At 38.9% G+C, this 7,761-nt stretch overlaps 1 non-coding gene across 1 annotated transcript; it reads left to right on the plus strand.

The window, feature by feature from the left end:
* The first annotated feature begins 644 nt into the window (after window positions 1-644).
* LOC128859452 (U2 spliceosomal RNA) lies at window positions 645-842 on the plus strand. The gene has a single exon (XR_008454165.1). It is a non-coding gene; the product is annotated as a U2 spliceosomal RNA (small nuclear RNA).
* The last annotated feature ends 6,919 nt before the right edge of the window (window positions 843-7,761 follow it).

The following is a 7,761-nucleotide window of genomic DNA, read 5'->3' on the forward strand; positions in this document are numbered from 1 at the left end:
GTATTCGCTGAGTAGTTGAGAAGTGTAGTTGATTTCAGTGTGACTGAAAAAAAAAACATCATTGAGAAGAAAATGGAAGAACTATCTGAGCAAGAAGTCGGAAGGTAAACTTACAGTGAGTCACAGTCAAAGTGAGCCACCAATTCCTTGAAGATATTTGTTTGAACAACTTTTGTAAATACTTTCAAACACCCATTATTTTTTGTCAACTTTATCAAGTGAGCATGCTTGTGTAATCTAACTGTATTTTTGAAGTGAAAACTTCTTTAGAATCGTTGGGAGTGATTTGAGAAAAAGTGAAACGAAAAAGCGACCATCTTGGCTACGAATATTACATATAAACGTAGCGACGAACTAAATAACTTTTAGGCCAGCGCCGACAGTATGGCGCGATAGCCGAGCGGCTAACAATGTGTGCTTCCGATCCAAAATTCTTGGTTCGAATCACAAGAATGCATTGTAGGACATTTCTGATTATTTATTGAAAACAGTTTTTTGGCTTTTCTATTTTTGGTTTAGATACTGAAAGTCAGTTTAAGTGAATCGGTATAAATATTTCGTACATTAATTTTTGTGAGCGTGTAATTCTCAAAAGGTTTATTAGAAAATGTATTGACTAGGTAGTTTGTTGGTTGTGTATGGTTATCGCTTCTCGGCCTTATGGCTAAGATCAAAGTATAGTATCTGTTCTTATCAGCTTAACATCTGATAGATCCTCCATCGGAGGACAACAAATGTTAAACTGATTTTTGGAAATGGGCGGAGTGTTTTAGGGGCTTGCTCCACCTCTGCCACGGGTTGGCCCGGTATTGCAGTACGGCCGGGATTTCGGCCCAAATTATTGAATAAATACAAGAAGAAATATACTAATACATTTAGCTTTGGTGGGAAGAGACATAAATTTTTATATGAATACAAGTAGACGAAAATGGAAGAAATTTGTAAGTCTGTTTCTTCGGTCCGTTTGGGTATTTTTTTTGACAACATCGAAACCAAAGCATTTGTATCATATTTTATCTATCATAAGCCACTCGTATCATTTGTTGAAATTGAAAACATTGAGGATGAATAATAATAAAATGAAGAAAATAAAATATGAACTTTATAGCAATATTATAATGAACCTATAATTATCTTGCTCCTAATGCTGCTTTCGTCTTATTCTCTCTCAGTTTGTTTTACGGAAGGTTTCACTTCTATCGCGTCTAACCGTTAGACTGGTATTTTTTTTCTGTTTGTTTGCTGCCGAAGTAAGAGTAATAATGAAGAACAAAAACAAACGCATAAACTAACGTCACACTCAAAGTGAGCCACCTAACATTGTTTCTTTTAAAATAACGGGATATGTATTTTTGGATATTAATTTTCGCTTGCATCTTATTCTAAGTGTTTTAGTTGTTTATTATCAAGCGGGTTATAAAGATGGGTCGAAAAACAAGTGTTGAAATTAGACAGTTAGTAATTGATCTTTTTAAAAAAGGAAAATCCCAAAGAAAAATTGCGGAATATGTGAATAAAAGTCGAGGAACTGTCCAGCACATCATACATCGCTTTACTAGAGGAGGAAGAGTAGGAAACAAGCAGAAAGAAAGCAAAAAAAAGGCGTTTGCAGAAAGGGACGAGGCATTTATTTTGCGGGTAGTGAAGAAAAATCCTCATCTTAGTGCTCCAAAATTGACGAAGATGGTTGAGGAGCAGCTAAATATCCACGTTAACCCCGAAACTGTAAAAAGAGTTCTCAGTAAGCATGGTTATAATGGTCGTACGTCCAGAAACAAGCCATTTATTAGCAGCAAAAATCGGAAAGGTTGGTCTGATGAGTAGGAAGCGTGGCTCACTTTGACTGTGACTCACTGTATATAAGATTAGTATTTCGGTATAAATTAACGACCTTGATGAAAGTAAAAAAATGATCTGCTATGTATTTCATTTTGAGGTTGATTGCTGCAGAGAGGTCAGCGTATTTGGCCGCGTTACTGAGAGATGAGTCAGGCCCTGAGAGTTCCACGTCAGATAGTGACAGTGAAGAGATACCAGGTGACCGTGATAGCGAAGTCGAGCAAGAGGAATATGACGACGAGCCTACGGAAGTGGACACATCACATGAATCGGAGCCTGATTTTCTTGTAGCCAAGGACGGTACAACGTCAACGTCAAGCTGCAGCTCCAAATATAATTCGCCAGAGATGTGGTGCTCATCGAAGCACGGAGACATTGTCAATCTTGGCCACTTTCGAATTGATTGCCACGAATGAAATGCTTGATATCATTATACGACACACTAACAGGAAAGCAAACATGGAATACCAGAAGTATAAAGCAGAAAATCCTGAAAAAAACAGTACGTGTGGAAAGATTTGACGCCTACAGAAATGTACGAATTTTTCGGAATTCTCAGATTCACGCAATACCTTCCATCGAAACCCGGAATAAAGGTTCGCTGGATTTGCGACTCCGATACTTCATATCCACTTCATGGGCAGATTTATACGGGGAAATAAGCAGAGAATCGTGAGACGAATCAAGGCGAACGAATAGTGAAGGACTTAGCCGTCGCTTACAGAGGGTCCAATAGGAACATCACAATGGACAATTTTTTCATGACGTTACCTGTTGCCAAGCATTTATTGTCATGGAACTTGACTTCAGTCGACGGACATAGAGAAGAGTATTCTTTGCTATTTGGATTCCAGGATCAAGTTACCATCTGCTCATACGTGCCTAAGAAATATAAATCGCTTGTACTTCTATCAGCAATGCATTCAGATATGATCATTTCAACAGATCGGAGAAAGAAACCATAGATAATTTCCTATTATAATAAAACAAAATTTGGTATTGATACAATGGAGCAGATGCTTCGGAAGTACACCACTCAGCGAAGAACGTCGAGATGTTCATTAGCTTTTATTTATAACATCCTGGACATAGCGGCTCTCGCAACATACATCATATACTACGAAAATAACAAAATGATACCAAAAAAAAACTAATCCGAGGCGATTATTTTTACGCCAACTTAGCGAAGAATTGTGCCGGCCTATTATTGAAGATCGATCAAGGAGTGCTCAGATAACAAGACATTTCGCTACACGAAATGCAGTTGAAAGTGTCATTGGACAACCTCTGCCACCTCCGACAATTGCATCGACCAGTCAACATCAACCACAAGCACCCGATAATTGCGGACGAAAAATTGTTGTACATATGCTACAGAGATATACTGTGGGCAAAAAGTAAGGTGAATTTGGTTGTAAAATGAAAAATCTTTATTTATTCTTGTAAATCAATCTCATCCCCTTCAAAATAATCCCCTCTCGATGAAATATACTAATGCCAACGATTTTTCCAATCCCCGAAACATGCCAAATAGTCCATTTCCGGTATAGCCATCAGCACCTTTTTCGATTCAGCTTTTATCTCCTCAATCGACTCGAAACGCGTTCCCCGGAGTGGTCTCTTGAGTTTTGGGAATAGCCAGAAGTCACACGGAGCCAAATCAGGCGAATACGGTGGTTGCGGAACGATATGCGTGGAATTTTTGGCGAAATGGTCACGAAGAACGAATGCAGTGTGAGACGATGCATTATCGTGATGCAAAAACCAAGAGTTGTGGGCCCATAATTCTGGTCTTTTTAGACGAATTGCTTCACGTAAACGACGCATAACGCTCAAATAATATTCCCTATTAACAGTTTGGCCAGGTGGAAAGAATTCATAGTGCACCACACAACGAAAATCGAAAAAACTGTCATCATGACCTTTATTTTTGAACGACTTTAACGTGCTCTTTTCGGTCTGGCCTCGCCTTTAGCACGATATTCGCTTGATTGGTCGGTTGTTTCAGGGTAGTAAGCATAAATCCGAGTCTCATCTCCCGTAATGATGCATTTGAGCTTGTCCTGATAGTCTGAAAGCATTATTTCACACACATCAACGCGACGACTTTTTTCCAAGAAATTGAGAGTATTCGGTACCAAACGAGATTTGACGTTTCGTAGGCCCAAATGGTCTTTCAAAATGGTTTTCTCAGATCCTTCTGATATTCCGATCATATCAATAAGGACCTTAACAGTCAACCGACGATTTTTGAGCACTAACTCCTTCACTTTATTGACGTGTTGGTCATCTGTTGACGTCGATGGTCGTCCGGAGCGCTCCAAGTCATCAACACGTTCTCGACCCTCTTTGAAGTCTTTGTACCACTCATAAACATTTTTCTGCGACATGCTAAACGTTTCCGCAGCCGAAATTTCATTCCGCAAACAAAATTTGATGGCACTTCTCTGCTCAATCAAATCAGACGTTGTAAAAATCGAAAAATGCAGTCTTGGTCGTTTGGTAAACACAAGCGGAAATACCTATATTACTGATAATGACATTCACATGAAAGTTGGCCCAGATGTTATTAACAGTGCCGCCAATTCATGAAAAAAATAACTAAGGCGACATTTTAATCCCGGGAAGTTTGACAAATAAATTCACCTTACTTTTTGCCCATAGTATGTTATAAAGGTGAATTTAGAAGGAGGAGGAAAACACGAAAATCCTGCTCAGAATGTAATAAGCCTGTTTGTGACGAGCATTCAAAATCTATTTGTAAATGTCTTAAATGTTTTAATGTTTAATAAGTATTTTTCATAAATTTTTTTATCAATAATAACGAATTGTATGTAATTCTAGATACCCTTTCTTCAATTATACACTTTCAATATTGATTTTATTACAATTACAGCACGAACAATACACAGGAATCAAGTGCGTACCCGGGTACCCCTGTTAATGAACAAGCGCGTTAATTAGTTGAACTCCCAGGAATCAAAAGTTATTTTAATAAAATAAATAAGTTGAAAGCATAGATCGATGTAGAATTGACCAAATAATGAGGATCCGGGCGGAAAATTTTTTTATCAAGCAGTGTTTGAATTGTACTATCTCAAAGATGGAGAAGGGTACCCGGGTACCCGGTTATTGACATAGGGTTAATTAACTCAGCATACAAGAGCAAGGCCAAAATGTCACAAGTATGGAGTTCAAAATTTTCGCAAATGCTGAGTATGTGAGGGAAAACATTTCTGTATTGCAAAAATCGAGTTCTATTAGTCAGGTATTTTCAGTTGTTAAGCAAAATAAAACATTAACAACGAGTTTTCTGCTTATTATACGAATATATCTTAAATTTTTTTGTCTTTTGCAATAAATGCGACTGGCAATACGCCAAAGGCATTAAATTGCATTTCAGCCGGTCTATTAATTTTTTGCGGAATGCGTAATATTTCCGTCGCACAATTGTTTTCGTAACGGCCAAATGAGAGTAATGCGATATCACTTCATTTCAAAATTTACAGCAATAAGTGGATATGCACACACATACATACTTATTATGCGAGTACGCGTTATTGCTTTATGAGTATGCAAAAGACACGTAGCTATAGTCAGATCAGGCTGAGAGCGTGACTGCAGCTTTAATACCGATTTAAATGAGTTATTGACATTTCCCTCAATTTTCTTTCCTCTTCCAAATGAGGGAGGAAAGTGCAGAATTCAGGCTCAATACTTGCTTGAGTCTGAGGAAGACGTCATTATTTCAACATTTTTGACACGTTTTTATGACTTAAATTGAAGCGCTTTTTTATACGATTTTACTATGCCTTTTAAAATCAGACATTATATATTATAAAATTAGATGAAGATCTTTAGATAAATTTGTGTTAAATGCACTTTAGTTCGGAAATTAGTGAAACTCAACTTTGCATTAATGAATATTTAAGGAGTTTTCCTTACAAATGGCGTCTACTAGGTAGCGAATTTATAGGACATACAACTGCATGAATTTCAAAAGACGCGCTTAGAAGTTGATTTGATTTTATTCAAAATACGACTCTTAACAAATATTTGTGAAAAATACATCATTTTATTAAAAATTACACCATGAGTACGCCTACAGGTAAAATTCGCCAAACAGTCAATTCATGAATGCCTAATTGTTCAGAACATTAAGAAATCGATGTTGAAGGTGGTTCAGCAACACCTTGCGGTAGGTCAACAATATTCTCATCAGAATGTCCTGTTTTTGGGTTGCAAGTCCTTTTTATTCTGGTTTCAGTAATCAATTTATTTGGGAAAGATGGCGGATTAGGCCAGGTTTTCCAGTCCAATGGTAGGTGGGGCTGCTACCCTTGATAGTATATAGCCAGTACTTGGCCTATGGACATGAACTTGACACACAACAGAATCATTTTCTACAAATTTCCCACTCTTTGAATTGGCGACTCATTCGGACGATTATTTCCACTAACAAATCACGAATTTTGCGACATATTGTTCTTAAAAATCGACCATTTCCATAATAAATTTCAATAATTTTAACGAGCTGAATCCATGTTCGAAATCGAGTATCTTCCTACTTGGCAAATGTCAAATATGTCATAAAAAAGTTACCGTCTAGGAATTATTCTCTGCTTTTGAAAGATATAACTTTTAAACGTAGATACACTGACATTTGTAGTACATATAAAACATTAATCTCAAAAGCAGTAGTGCCAACTTTCCTCATTGCCAATTTTCCAAATTTCTAGAACTTAGCTTGTCCCAAAACAAAGGCAAGCATTACTTCAATAAAGAACTTTATAGCCTGGGCAGCCGGCGGCGTTAACAGATATTAGTGTGACCGACGGTTGTTACGCAGATTAGGGAACAGCAGATTTGTTTATAGGATAGTTTTGTCAGAAAAAATGAGTCGCAGGCAAAAAACTGGAGGATGGTTCCATGTGTATAAGTCCACGCAAGTGGGGAAAGTTACCAATCGCCATTCACTTGGGAGTGGCCAGGACGATTCTTCTGCATATGGTTCAAGCAGCTCACAACGTCCGGGATTAGCAAACGTATCCGCCGGGTAGCTTCCGAACACCCGTTCGGGAGTGAGCTAACGTAAGAAGGCGAAGCATTCCAGGATAGCTGGTTGTGCGCTGGGTTAAGGACCCGCCACTTAAAAACAGGTGGTACGACGAGGAATGTCATGCTGCCGCTGAAAGAAAGGATGCCCCTATAGAGCCGCGCTGCGATCCGGCGCAACGCGAGAGATGTGAGATCGCTACAGAGAACTAAAAAAGGAAGAGAGACGTATTATCCGATAGAAGAAACGAGAGACCGAAATACGTGAATACCAACAGGAACAACGCCCAAAAATTCTACCAGAAAGTTCGGCGGCTTACAACAGGTTTTAAGAACGGGGCGTTTTCCTGTAAGAACAAAGACGGCGAACCGGTGACTGACATCCAGAGCGATCTTAAATTATGGAGGGAACACTTCTCGAACCTTTTAAACAGTGATAGCTGCGCATGTCACTGAGAATTTGAAGATCCCGATACCTCAATCGTCGACGACGGAATTGACGTTCCGCTACCCCATCATGACGAGGTGAGAACAGCGATAACTCAGCTAGAGAACAATAAAGCCGCGGGCGCCGACAGACTGCCAGCTGAGCTATTCAAACATGGTGGCGAGGAGCTGGTAAGGAGCATACATCAGCTCCTATGTAAAATATGGTCGGATGAAAGCATGCCTGCCGATTGAAATTTAAGTGTGCTCTGCCCAAACCATAAGAAAGACGATTCTGCAATTTGTGCCAATTACCGCGGGATTAGTCTTCTAAATATCGCCTATCAGGTTCTAGCGAGCGTATTGTTTGAAAGGCTGAAGCCCACCGTCAACCAACTGATTGGACCTTATCAGAGTGGCTTTAGACCTGGAAAGTCGACC

This window comes from Anastrepha ludens, chromosome 3 (genome assembly GCF_028408465.1).
Source record: "Anastrepha ludens isolate Willacy chromosome 3, idAnaLude1.1, whole genome shotgun sequence".
NCBI classification, from domain to species: domain Eukaryota; kingdom Metazoa; phylum Arthropoda; class Insecta; order Diptera; family Tephritidae; genus Anastrepha; species Anastrepha ludens.